Below are 15417 nucleotides of genomic sequence, written 5' to 3'. Positions count from 1 at the left end.
TATAGAAAATTAAGAACCGGTACTCATACTCGTGCTGCAAAATATAGTATTGGGACATCCCTAATATACAGTATATATATATATATATATATATATATATATATATATATATATATATATATATATATATATATTGAATGGAATGCTAGGACCTCAGATTCAAAAGAGAAAAAAAATATTCTTCAAAGGAATCAGATTTCAAATTTGATTAATTTCTGATGTTGATGTCCACTTAGACACATTTTTTCCCCCTTGGACTAAGGTTACATAGTTAGCAGGCATTGTCCTCTGCCAATGACTGAATGTCCTTTTTATTATTATTATGGTCTACTTATAAATATGACAGAATGATATGCAGAACATCGTTAAAGTTGGTTATGGCTTGAGATGGGAAAATATTATATAGCCAATGAAATACCCACAAAAATTGCTATTTATTTATATCTGCTATGTTCGCAAAGTCTTAAAAATGTAGAATCAGTACTTAAAGGAATAGTTCACCCAAAAATGTTTTGTAAATTTTGTTATAATTTACTTACCCTCATGTTGTTCTTTCCATGCAATTACAATGAAGCTTCAAGAAGGCAGCATAATTGTATTAGATAAAGGGGAATTCACTAAGAATGAATTGTGCCTGGTTATTTGCATGCGCTATCTATGCTGGTTTAGTTCCTAATTTACTACAGGAATAATGCAGATCAGGCAACGGTGCAAACACGCCCAAATATAGCTGCTGAATGCACTTTGCACACCCAGTTCTGACCTTAAGGGCCAATTCTCAGCACTATATTGCGGAGGATCCAGCAGACCACAGTGATCTGACACACTCTGCTGGGACTTTAGACACCTACGGTTGAAGTCAGAAGTTTACATACACTTAGGTTGATGTCATTAAAACTAATGTTTTACCACTCCACAGATTTCATTTTGGCAAACTATAGTTTTGGCAAGTCATTTAGGACATCTACTTTGTGCATGACACAAGTAATTTTTTCCAACAATTGTTAACAGACAGATTGTTTCACTTTTAATTGACTACATCACAATTCCAGTGGGTCAGAAGTTCACATACACAAAGTTAACTGTGCCTTTAAGCAGCTTGGAAAATACCATAAAATCATGTCAAACCTTTAGGCAATTAGCCAATTAGCTTCTGATAGGAGGTGTATGAATTGGAGGCGTACCTGTGGATGTACTTTAAGGCCTACCTTCAAACTCAGTGCCTCTTTGCCTGACATCATGGAAAAATCAAAAGAAATCAGCCAAGACCTCAGAAAACAAATTGTGGACCTCTACAAGTCTGGTTCATCATGTAATTTGGTGCAAAAAGTGCAAATCAATCCCAGAACAACAGCAAAGGACCTTGTGAAGATGCTGGAGGAAACAGGTAGACAAGTATCTATAGCCACAGTAAAACGAGTCCTATATCAACATAAACTGAAAGTCTGCTTAGGAAGGAAGAAGCCACTGCTCCAAACCCGCCATAAAAAAGCCAGATTACAGTTTGCAAGAGCACATGGGGACAAAGATCTTACTTTTTGGAGAAATGTCCTCTTGTCTAATGAAACAAAAATTTAACTGTTTGGCCAAAATGATCATCGATATGTTTGGAGGAAAAATGGTGAGGCTTGCATGCCGAAGAACACCATCCCAACTGTGAAGCATGGGGGTGGCAGCATGGGGGTGCTTTGTTGCAGGAGGGACTGGTGCACTTCACAGATATATGGCATCATTAGGAAGGAAAATTATGTGGATATACTGAAGTAACTTCTCAAGACATTAGCCAGGAAGTTAAAGCTTGGTCACAAATGGGTCTTCTAAATGGACAATGACTCCAAGCATGCCTCCAAAGTTGTGGCAAAATGGCTTAAGGACAACAAAGTCAAGGTATTGAAGTGGCCATCACAAAGCCCTGACCTCAATCTGATAGAAAATCTGTGGGCAGAACTGAAAATGCATGTACGAGCAAGGAGGCCTACAATCCTGACTCAGTTACACCAGTTCTATCTGGAGGAATGGGCCAAAATTCCTGCAACTTATTGTGAGAAGCTACCCAAAACGTTTGACCCAAGTTAAACAATTTAAAGGCAATGCTACCAAATACTAACAAAGTGTATGTAAACTTCTGACCCACTAGGAATGTGATGAAAGAAATAAAAGCTGAAATAATTCCCTCTACTATTATTCTGACATTTCACATTCTTAAAATAAAGTAGTGATCCTAACTGACCTAAGACAGGGAATGTTTTTTTACGATTAAATGTCAGGAATTGTGGGAAAAATGAGTTTAAATGTATTTGGCTAAGGTGTATGTAAACTTCTGACTTCAACCGTAAATCATCTCTTTAACATTCTGAAAGTGCACTTGATTACACTGCACATCTGGATAAATGCTGTTATAATGCTCTTCTCCATGATTTAAAGATGCTGATATGATCGATAGAAAATCGATAGGTCAATAGATCTCTTTTATCCTCATGCAACCCCACGTCCACATGTGTGGACGTTGTATTTTAGCTTTGCTATATGCAACGCATAATTAAATGAATTTAAACTGATTGAATACTGTTCACAACACTCTAGACTGTCATTTAAGGGTTAAACTTCTGCCACACTGAGTCACGTGACACAACAACATGACCTTGATTTCCATGAAGTGCTTCTACAGGCGCAGAGCCAACAAAAGTGCCTCCTGTTAAGAAACCTCTGAAAATTTAAAGTTTTTTCATTGTAACCAGTTTGGGTGTAAAGAGTGGTGTCACTAGTTTCATTTAATATGCCGCTTTAAAAGATTCATAAAATTTTCACGTGTCAGTACGCTGATAAACATGATGTCAATATTTGTGGATTTTGGGACATTATTCCCTCAAAAGTTGCAAAAACATGTTAGTTATTTTGAAAAACTTTCAACATTAACACATATGTGGGTCTTTTTGCTTCATTTTAATATAAATTTTGTTATATGTTTTCTGTATATCACTGTACAGTATGGTTGTATCCATTAACATTAGTAAATGCATTCCTATATTCACTGTGCATTTTCACATTGAGAATCAATGGGTTCATCCATAAGCTGTAAAATGTTGCTTTCAGAGGCTTTATATGAAATAAGGATGAAAATAAGGTGCTTTTCGAACTGTTCTGAGAAAGCACACTGGAGGTTAAGTCATTCACTAAATAGGGAGCAAGGGGGCATCCTTTAACTTTCTATACAAGTCCATTCACTTCTAAAATCCAACCAAAAGTTCAGTTTCAGGCTGCAGATGTTTGGACTCAACATGTTTGGCAGACATGGGACAGAAAATCAGCTGTAATGTCAGGAGGTTAAATAAAATGTAATCTGGTGGTAATAGCACAAGGAATGACAGTGACTTAATTTAAATACTCAAGACGCAGTGCAATTTCAGTTCTGATTGCGGCTTAAACTAGATTGCATGTGGTTAGTGAATACCACGCGTAAAAGTGGCACAACTGTTTAGTGAATTCGTCCTAAAGTATTTCTTTAAATTAGATATTCAGGTTGTATCTCATGCATGTAGCAAAATGGAGTTTACAGCTTTAAAATACTAGTCGAATACTTCTTCATCGATCTGTACGAAATGATTTTTGATGCACAAATGTGCTTAACGCTGCACACGATGTAAATAGGCTTCCAATGTAGACAACAGATTGCAAGGAAATGGCTTTCAAAGTTTCAAATGCCTCTGACACAATGTTGATACTGCTTGATTAAAGACACTCACATCATAATCCATTTGTGTTCAAAACAAAAGCTGAAACCCCTTGTTAAAGAATATGAGAGCCTTTTTAAGTCTAACCTCCTCTCTAAAGGCCCAGTGTCCTTGATAGCCATATTACAAGTATTGAAAGAACTCCCCCAAAACTACTCTGACTTATCTAACAGTCTCAGGTTTCAGTCTCCGCTGGACACCATTTCTTGCGCCATCATGCGAATGGTACAGAAATCAATACATTTGAAAAGTGGTTAGAGCTCCTTTATCTTGGGCAACTAATGATTTGGAGGTATGAATAATTCATTCTTAGAAAGCTACGGATGCAGCCAGGGAGTAGACAGGGAAAGGGAAGAGGAGGGGAAATAGTGCTTTACCTTATCACTCTTAATCTTAGAGGTTGCAGTAATGCAGTTCTGAACATTTAGCACTTAATGGTGTATCAGTGGAGGAACATGATCTTGGACCATTAGGGCCATCTTCAACAGGCTCACAAGATGCTGTCACTCTTTCTTTACACGAGTAGGGTCATGTGAAAATGTGAACGGTGGTAGTTAGGAAAAGACTGATGATAGTAGCTTGGACGTTCAAGGCAAAACATCTCTTGATGGGTAAGTTGTGTATGTGTGTGCTTGCATGTGCGTTTTAATGTGCAATTAGCTTCAGCCTTGGGATAATGGTGACCCTGGTTGAGAAAAATGTACATAGCTTTGTGGCTGTAACATAACTGTAAGCTGCATGTATTAACTGTAAGCAATGAATGATTAAATATCATATTTGCTTATAGGAAGGTTTATGTATAACATAATTATATAATGTCTATTAATGCAGTGCAAGCTCAGGTTTGTCTGTGTTTTTCAAACTCACCCAAGCAAACATGTGAAGATCAAACTTAATTATGTCTGAAGGCATATTTTAAGACTCATACATACTTGTCACATATTATTAATTAAAGAAAAATAAAACTAGACTCAACTTTCATTATATTACTATTTACACATGAAGAACACACAATCTACATTGGTGTGCAAAGGTCTGAGTCCACTTTTGAAAATGCTTCTATTTTGCATTATTTTCTAGTGAAATATACAGAATTTTTCATATCAAATTATATTATCAGCATAACAGTTGGAGTTTTTAAACATTTACAGTACATGGATTTTACAATTTCTTAGTATTTTGATAATCCATGTTTGCTTTAATCACAGCATGGACTCAACAAGTTTGTGAAAAACCTTCACAGGTTGATATCCCAGCATGATCCGAATATGCTCCAAAGGGCATCTTGTGTGCTTTAATGGAAGCAAGAAAAAAAGATAATTTGTACAAAGGAGTTTAAATGTTTAAATATTACAGAACCTAAATATTTTCTTCATTCCATGTCATAACTTTTTTTTTTTTTTTTTTTTTTTTTTTTTTCAATATCTTAAACTTTCTGTTTATTTCCAGGTTTAAATGAAAAAATCCAAGATTTTTTATGTGGTCTGAGACCTTTGGACCCCACTGTATTTTTAAATGTTTAGTGCAATACAGCACCCTGCAAATGGACAAAGAAAACCAACAAGCTTCTTGATAACGAATGTCATGCTGGTTGACATGGCCATTATGATCCTCGTAAGTATGGGCTGATATTGTAGTTCATGGGTATGAGTTTATTGGTCATGTGTAAAGAGGAAAGTAATGATTGTTTGTGCCATTCACATTAATGGCATTGGGAAATGAATCCTGATGATACCAGTGAGCAAATTCCCTGCAGACCAATTACAAAGGTTCACAAGGTTGTTCCTCATATGCACAATGACTTTTTAATGAGGCTTTGCCGTACCAGGCCAAAATATTGCTTGCTTATTTTGTTTTCAGTCTGCTTGCTCAATAGAGTATTGTTCGGCCATTGGGGAAATGACTCACACATTTCTACATTTCAGCTGTCAGGAGCCTACTGTAAGTCATTAGCTCAGTATTTATTGTATTTAAATTAAAAATCCAAGGGTTATGGTAGTCCTACGAGTGAGACCAGTTTTCACCTGCGCCACTTTTGTGTGCTGTATTTCACGTAGCCATCTACAATCCCAACTTGGTCTAGGGTGACCAGACGACCATGAAAAAAAAGGGGGTGATGAGGGTGAAAGTTTAGTACAGAGGAAAAAGCCGAGCTAATTCTGAGACGGCGAGAATAAACGATTCTCTCGTTATTCGCTGCAAGTTTTTCATTACAGAAAAAGCACGAAGCACAGCAATGATAATTTTCGTAAAATATAAGGCTAAGACTGATTATCACACTGTAAAAAATAATCCTGTAAAAAAACAGTAAACTACTGGCAGCTGTGGTTGCCAGCATTATACTGTAAAAATACAGTGTTACCATTCTTGAAATTAACAGCAAGATACTGTTTTTGACAGCTACAGTATACAACTGTAATTTAGCAGCATATTGCTGTTAAATTACATACTGTCTACTGTTGTTGAAATTAACAGCTATGTTCCCAGCATGCACTACGGCATGAGGAATTTACTTTGATTTTTTACTATTTGCTGGTTTATTTTGACATTGTTTTTGTTGTAGTCTAAGTTACTTGTATTTTAATGTTCAGCTTTTACTGTTTTACGTAGAAGTATGTTTGTTAATTGTAACCATTGTTGCGTTTTGTATGCCGAGAGTAGATATCTGTGTGTGTCTTGTTAACAACTCGTGTTATGCTGTAAGTTCATCAAAAACATCAAACACTCAGTTTGCTGATATCATTTTGCTGAAATAACCTTTACTGTTTTTGGTTTATGTTTATATATGTAATGCATCACTATTGTAACATACTGTGCCATTTGCAAGGAATGATCTGACATTCAGTCTGACCTTATGTTTTGTCTTCCATGTAGCATAGTTCAACAACTTGTGTTTCACTTAAACACAAATTGACTGGCTGGAAGAACATAATATAATAATAAAAAAGGTCCAAGGTGCCAGCTCAAGAGAACACAAATCACCATAATGGTGACTTCAAACAAAACAACTACTGATAACAAAACAACAACACTAATTAAACTAAGACTTCTATTAAGTCTGAATAAAAACTTTTGTACATGTTTTTTTGTTTTGTTTTTGTTTTTAATTTTTGTAGCCCCAATGCATTGCCAAAGCATACATACTTATTCAAGCTCAAAGGCTTATGGGTATTTCACCATTATAACCCACAATTTAGTGCTATACTGCTATACTATTTTACTGTGTAGCGGTTGTTGTAGTTTTTTGTTTTTTCATTAAAAAAATACACTGTTCAATCCTGGCAAAATTGTACATTTAATATGTACATTGCTTCAAAGATTGATTTTTTTTTTTTTTTGACTTCTCATTAGACAGACAAGTGAAAGCTGTTGTGAGATGATAAAGAACAGAGGAGTTGGTCAGAAACATAATGAACACTGTGGGTGGTGTAAAATATATGTTTCAAAATGTCACTATAGCTTTCACCAAGATGATATCACGATTTTAAATGTTCATTTTCTCCTAATGCCTGGCGTTGAACAGCTATTTACTGTAAAACTAGTCACTTCACAGTGAGCCTGCTCTTGATCTCCCAGAATGCAACATTTTTAACAGCAAACTACTGTATTTAAGAATCACAGATTGCTGCAGGAATTTGGCCGTAAATATTTTTTACAGTGCATGACAAAAGGTGTCCCGACTGTAACTCTGTCAGGACGTGGGGCACGGCTAATAAAATCAGACTTGGTCTCTCACAGAATCACGTTACTAAACCTACATTTTTCAAAATGATTTTTACGTGGCTCGAAGTGTGTATCGTGGCAGTACATACAGTAATTTTGAAGTACATAACCCTAACTACATTTATAAGCTTCTTCGGGTGCAATCAAATTTTGATAGCTCAAATAATAGAGTGCACTTGTGATGCAAGGGAGTCCTGAAGAGCTTTGCAAGTCAACATGTGAGTCAAAAGTTGTAAAGAAGGACCGTAAAATTACATGGTTGGTTCAGCAATTGTGTATTTCATCTCACAAACGCATTTTTTTTTACACAGTCAGTTAAGATTAGGTTTAGGGTAGGGAGGTACATTTTGCAGCCTGGTCTCATGAAATTTACGTGACAATGGCAACATTTTAGCAAACCAAAATTACGTGCTTCATTACACGTTTGGCTGCAGTTGCCCAGTGAAATGTCCAGCAGGGGGCACCAAAAGCAAATCAGACGAGATTTTTAAGGTGAATATTAGACGTATGTTTTATTGAGTAAAACGTACTTCCCTAGCCTAAAACCCAAACCTAAACCTAACCAATTGTGTCTTAAAAGATAAATGAGAGGTGAACAAAACAGACATCCTTACCCTTAACCAATGCCTCCCTATTCAATAGAAAAACCTAATCAATAGTGTTTTAAAAGCAAATTCTACATGAAAAGTATATTTACTGAAGCAACCATGTCATATCGTGTCGCTTCGATGGCACTTTCGCTTTACTTTCACTTTCCGTTTCAGGTATCCTTGGTTGGGCTCAAGGCTGGATCTCAGAGTCCAAAGTCCAACACTCTATCAGGTGAGCTACTGCAGAAATTAATCACATTGGAATAAGTGTGTAAATTTAAGTGGGTCTATAATACAAGCAAGGGTGTAGATTTGGGGGGATGGGGGTTGCAGCATATAGCATTTGCCCATGTTTAAATAATGGGAGGGTTGTATTTACTTGTTTTGATATTTTTTTTTGGGGGGGGGGGGTTACCTTCCCCTTATCCCCCTCGTAATCTACGCCCCTGAAGACAAGCATTTAAATGTATTGTTTTTCAAATTATGTGTAAGAGTAAAAGTGTTTTTATATAATAACATAGCAGCGTGTAAGTAATAGTGTGAAAAATAAGTCTTTATAAAGTCATAATCAGCCATAGTACCCATGATTTGTGTGAAAGTGAATAGAACGCACAGTTGTTGTAGCGCCTCTAGTGTTCATTTAAAAAATGTAGTTAAAGTAACGTTCATTCTATGATACTAGGTTCATGTTTTGTTGATAAAAAGCTCGCTAGACTGTTAACCTTAAAAACCTCATCTGTTTGGATGAAAATTTAACTGGATATTAGTGCCACTCAGTGGACAGTTTACTTTGGAGCTGCCATGATACGATTAAAGAAACATGTCATTTCATTTTGCGTAAATGTTGCCACATTCATTTAATTTTCATGAGATCAGTGGGCACAAACCTGTTCAAATAGGCTCTAAATGCACTAAAATAGTGCTGCACTGTGATTATTTCAAATCTGAAGCATGTCATTTTTGCACCTTTACAGAGTTACCAAACAGAATTGCAAAAATAATCATTTTCAAACAGTATCCCCAAAACTGCTTCCATCTTGTATTGGTTGTACAAACAGATAGCGATGCCTGTATTTTTGCCATTATCTAATTTGCATAATTCCTTCAGTGAATCGAGTGCTAAAACAATGCAGACAGTGTGCACAAACACCCCCCTTTCTGTGGGCAAATTTTTTCTAAGGTTGGGTGACTGAGGTGTATGGCTTGTAAGCCTCCGTGTAACTGCCGCGATTGGATGAAGTCCTCTCTAGAGGGGCAGTGGATTTAATTTCCTGCTGCATACCATAATGGTTATATCTATGTGCGTTAGTGCATGTATACTCTTTGCACGTATCCTTGTTAGCGTGTCCTCTGCCTTCAGTGTCATACCAGCCCCTGCGTGAAACCAGGGGACGTGGCAGTGGAGGCAGCACCTGGAACAGACTGATGTAGTGAGACGTGCTACAGCGAGCAGGGAAATGAAGATCAGCCTGCCACTTGGGGTTGATTGCGAGAAGGAGGCTGTTCTCTTTTTTTTCTGTCGATCCCCCTCCACTTTCCCACTCCTTTTTATAATCTCTTCAAAATCTAAAACCCATCACTGTAGCCGCTGGTGCGACATGGGTTTATCCAGCACGGATCCGGCAGTCTCTTCTCTTTCTCCTTGGCCCAGAGCCTTTAATCTGTAAAGCTTGGAGTGTTCATGTTTCCTTTAAAAAAACAGAAGAACTCTAATTGAAAACTTGCTGTGATGTAGCTGGCATTCACCCATTTAATATATATGTATAATTTCCCCCCCAGCTTAGTGAGCATGAGCATGTTTTTACTCCTTACATAGCCCAATGAAACAAACTGCAAAACTTCAAATGAAAGTACATGCTTTATTCTTGGTCACAGTTGTAATTGATATAAAACTTCAGAGTCAAAACAGACGCAATAGATAATTTGAAACGATACAAAAATACAAATTAAATAAATAAATAAATAAATGTAAATGTGCATTGATTTTTTTTTTTTTTTTTTAACAGATGAAAGAATAGTACATTTAAACTGTTTAAAGCTGACTGTGTCTGTTTTAGCCCTTTAAATTAGGGCTGTCAATCGATACAAATTTATCAAATTAATCGCATACATAAATATTTGCTTAGAAAGCCCCTCAAATAACAATAATTCAATTTATAATGATTCAATAATTATAAATAGTTATATTTAAATTATAATATTGTGTGTGTGTATATATTTATTATAATATATATATTATTATTATAAGATTTATTATAAGGGTTTATTTAAGGATGCATCAATGTACGCCTGCATCAGACGGATTTTGGACCATCTCTGTTGTGTCACATCATAAACATACCGTGTTTAGGTCGCTGTGTCAAGTTAAATGATGTTTGAAACTTAGAAAAACACGTACTGAGATCCCTGCATTCGGATTTGCATTCCATCAAGCTGTGTTTGTACGCAAAAACGTGTTCTCATCTTGTGTTAGCTGTGTCTCGAAGGCTGCGTGCTAGGTACGACACGTCCTTTGAAGGCTGCAGTATACTGAGTGTCCTCCTTCAAACAAGCCTCGTTTAAACGAGAAGGCCTTCGTAGGACAAGCGGATACGGAACATAACATGGTTGCTATGACAGCACGCCACTCTTTAACAAGCCCGAGCGCTTTGAGTGAGAAAGAAACAAAGTCCCTTTAGAAGGGAATATATGAGGTAAATTTAGGAGAGTTATAATGATGTAAAGAAAAAAGAAAATAGATTTTACAGGTGTACTTTTAGTCTAATACTTTATTTTAATTATATATTAATATAATTATACATGTTATATACTCTGCACCCATCTACTGAGGTACTTCAAATTGGGAATTAACATTACTTGCCTTTGAACATCATATTTAGGGGCATTTTTTTTAGACATTTCCGTTGAAGCAAAGAATTGTGGGTTGTGAGTGCTCACGAAGGATACACCTCATGCATCCTCTGAATTCCCGTGAAAGAAGGTCGCATTCGAAGGCTGCATTCGAAGTGTCCTACTCGCTTTTCTGAAACGAGACAGCCTTGATGACATATGCGGCCAACAAATGCGAACTCCGGAGGACGCAGCCTTCCAAACAAGGCACAGCCATTGTCTGCCCATGGTAAGTGTGGTTTGTTCTCAAACACGAGCAGAACGAATTTTTGTGTAAATTGTTCTTAAATTCATTCTGACATAAATTTTCTGATTCATGAAAGTTTTAGCATTTTCAAAACGATAGTTGGTACGAACCTGCTCCCAACCATGTGTAAATCATGCCTAAGATATCCAAATGTGTTGTGTTCTTTCAGGCAAACTGACATGACTACATTTTGATAGAACTAAAATTAAATTAGTAATGAAAAAAATAACTAATAATTAAATTAGTGAAATGAACCTTAAAAAATTACATAAAAAAGAAAACACTTTTATTTAGAAAAAGGGGAGAAAAAGTCTTGGTTACGTATGTAACGTCTTGGTTACTGATGTAACCTCTGTTCCCTGATGGAGGGAACGTGACGTTTTGTCGACATAGTGACACTAGGGGTTCGATATTGAGAGCCCCAATCACCTTTGAGAATTGGCGAATGAAAATTGCATGCCACTTTCCGCCCCCGGACATACGGGTATAAAAGAAGATGGCGTGCACCACTCATTCAGATTTATGCTGAGGAGCCGATAGAGAGTCCCGGTCAGCGGCCAGTTCAGCGCCGCAGCAGGAGGAACCTCCATCAGGGAACAGAGGTTGAATCAGTAACCAAGACGTTCCCTGTCTGTCACTCACTCAACGTTGTGTCGATGTAGTGACACTAGGGTTTCCTATAGGAAACGCCGCAGGCGCTGAACCGTGTCACGCGGTACGGAAGAGTGGACACCGGCAAGCTGCTACGTATCTCGCAGCAAGTGCTCAACCAAGTCGTGACCTTCGAGCGAGTTAGGTAAGGCATCTCCCTAGTCCTGTTAAGGGGGGAGGAGGCACTTACCCAAGTAGGCTACCGGCGGTGCCTTTCCTGATTTGCTGTTAAGCAATCTCCCACCGAGCACTTTCTAGAATAGCGCTGGGAAGTGCTCTTCCCTCTGCAGGAAGGAGAGCACTACGGAGACCACATCCTACCGGAGGGAGGTTAACATGTGGAGAATACCTCACATGGACTTACCAACAGGGAAGTTCACATATGGAATGATACCTCCGGAGGACCCTATCTACAGAGAGGGTACGCAGCCACAGTGGCCAAGGCAGAGAAAGCTCTGACGAGGGGAAACACAGGGTTCACCTAAGGGGAAACCGAACAGTGGAAACTCATCATACGGGATTAGCAATGAGGAATCACCACGCATGGAGCACTGAGCCTGAGCACACAGGCTCACCTGAAAAGGGGCATACCACGAGTACTGGGTCTGGTGTCATTACTCCTCCACCGAGTTTGTCACCAAACAGTACTTAAGAGTTAAAGAGGCGTCCAGGGTTCACCGGATACGGGGAACTGTTGTGGACAAAAAAGCGCACATTATCAACCAGCCAGCCGCCTGGTCTACCTGCTGTTACCGTGTAACACTCGGGTTGAAACCGGGTCTATGCGTAGGTTATAAAACCTCACAAAGGTATTGGGTGTAGCCCAACCCGCAGCTCTGCATATGACTGCTAGAGAGGTCCCCCTTGCCAGTGCCCAGGAGGATGCAACACCTCTAGTGGACTCCAGAGGAGGAGGTGGCAGGCGAGTTGCGACATGCGACGCGAGCGTACTCCACCTTGGCGGTTTATGTACGCTACAGTCGCTTTGTTGTCAGTCCAGACCAACACATGCTTGACCTGAATCAACGGTCGAAGCCTCCGCAGGGCCAGAAATACCGCCAGCAACTCTAAGCAGTTGATGCTCTGCCAAAGGAGTCAGGGCCCTGGCCAGAGCCCTGAGACTGCCTGTCCATTGCACATGTGCCCCAGCCCGAGTTCGAGGCATCTGTCATGACCATGACGTGCCTTGAGACCTGCTCTAGGGGAAGACCTGCCCATAGAAACGGCAGGTCCGACCAAGGGCTGAAAGTCTGACGGCACTGTAGCATGATGGTCAAACGCTGGGTGCCGTGGACTCGAGTCTGTAGCCAGTGCTGAAGCAGTCTCACATGCATCAACCCGAGGGGGAGAACCGCCACCGAGGATGGCATATGTCCCAGGAGCCTCTGAAATTGTTTCACTGGCACCGCTACCTTCTGCCTGAAGGTCTTCATGTTTGGTCATAATACGTGTCTTGAAAGTGAGTCCAACTCCATAGAGGAGATGCTTTGAACAGGGGAGAGCTCGCTGTTCTCCCAGTTGACCTGAAGCCCGAGTCAGTCGAGGTGCTGAAGCACAAGGTCCCTGTGCACACACAATTGATCTCGCAAGTGAGCTAGGATTAGCCAGTCGTCGAGATAATTGACAATGCGAATGCCCTTCTCCCTCAGCGGGGCCAGGGCAGCCTCTGAGACCTTGGTAAAGATGCGAGGGGACAGGGACAGACCGAAGGGGAGGACCTTGTACTGGTACGCTCATCTCGAAGGCAAACCAAAGAAAGGGTCTGTGTCGAGGAAGGATCGATACGTGAAAGTACATGTCCTTCAGGTCGATGGCTGAGAACCAATCCTGATGTCGTACTGACGCCAGGATGCACTTCTGCGTTAACATCTTGAACAGAAGCCTGTTTAAGGCTTTGTTCAAAGCACGCAGATCCAAGATTGGGCGTGACCCTCCCCCTCTCTTGGGCACGATAAAATAAGGGTTGTAAAAGCGAGGGGCTGGAGAGCGCTAACCTTGCCTCCAGATTCTGCGGCAGCGGCACCTAGGGGATGACTGGACTTACCGTGTCCGGGCAGGGTGGTTCGTGGCAAGGCAGAGCAGGCACCACACCTGGAAGACAGCCCAGGGGGGACATGCTGCTCTGCAAGCCCGCAACGGTGGCTGGTGACTGGGAAGGGCGAGTGACTTACCTGTTCACCGGCTGTCTCTTAACGGAGAACAAGGGAACAGGAGGTACTTGCGTTCGCCTGATTGACCGGAGAGGCTTCCAGCGCATGGCCGTTGCAAGTGCGCTGACCGAGGGAATGAGGAAACTGCTGTTTTACCGACCATGTGGATGCCGAGGCCCAGAGGCACCCAGTGATATAATACTTACCATGCACTGGCCTAGGAGTGATGGTGGGGCTGGAGAGTTCACCAGCACCAGGGCCACCTCGAAGCCCGTCCGGGGTTCTTGGGGGCCAGCTGATGGGCAGGTGGAGCCGACTTCCCATGGGAGGATCTTCTTCTCTGAGGCCGGCATTTGGTCTTCGATGGTACAGGAGCCGGTTCTGGCCTTGGTCTGCTTCCTCAACGTTGAGAACTGATGGGCGAAATCCTCTATGGTATCGCCAAAAAGCCCCCCTTGGGAGATGGGTGCATCAAGAAAGCGGACTTTCTCGGCATCACGAATCTCCGCAAGGTTGAACCACAGGTGCTGCTCTTGGACCACAAGAGTGGACATCGTCTGGCCCAGGGCACGCGCAGTGACTTTCGTCGCCCGTAAGGCGAGGTCGGTCACAGTACGCAGTTCCTGCATCAGCCCTGGGTCGGTTCTACCCTCGTGCAGTAGGTGAACCTGCAGGATGGCCATGGCGTGCAGGGTGGAAGCAGTTTGACCCGTGGCCTTGTAAGTCTTCGTAATTAATGAGGAAGAGAACTTACAGGCCTTGGAAGGGAGCCTTGATCAGCCACGCCAGGTGGCTGCACCCTGCGGGCATAAATGCACCACTACGGTGCACTGTACCTGGGGGAGCTCGACATATCCCTTAGCCGCTCCGCAGTCGAGGGTAGTTAGTATGGATGAGCCCGTGAAGCATGTACGGGCAGAAAAAGTTGCCTTCCATGACTTCGTTAGCTCCTCGTGCACTTCTGGGAAGAAAGGCACCGGGGCAGGGCGCAGCCATGAGTCGCGCTCCGAGCCCAGAAACCAATCATCCAGCCACGAATGCTCAGGGCAGGGTGGAGGGTTCCACATCAGCCCAATGTTCGCAGCCGCCTGGGCAAGCACGGCTGCCATCTCAGCATCCGCCTCATCCTGTGCTTCAGCGTCCGCTTCTGAAAGCAGAAGCCCACCCTCCAATGCTGCGACCGAAAGCTCATCCTTGTCGCGAGCAGCAAACGACTAATTAAATCCACCCTGAGGCAGACCACCTGTATCGCTCGACAGCTCTTCCGGATAGAATGAGCGTGCTGGAGGATGGGAGGTCCATGGGGGTTGAGCCGCTGAAAATGCTCCCATATCCACATTCATATCGCCTGCGGTGCTTGCCAACCTGGCCGGCTGAGCATCAGCCCAGGATTATTTCTTGGATTATTTCTTCAGCACTGGTAGATTTTTTTCACT

Source organism: Myxocyprinus asiaticus, chromosome 9 (genome assembly GCF_019703515.2).
Source record: "Myxocyprinus asiaticus isolate MX2 ecotype Aquarium Trade chromosome 9, UBuf_Myxa_2, whole genome shotgun sequence".
In the NCBI taxonomy this organism is placed as follows: Eukaryota; Metazoa; Chordata; class Actinopteri; order Cypriniformes; family Catostomidae; genus Myxocyprinus; species Myxocyprinus asiaticus.
This window is presented reverse-complemented; position numbering follows the sequence as displayed.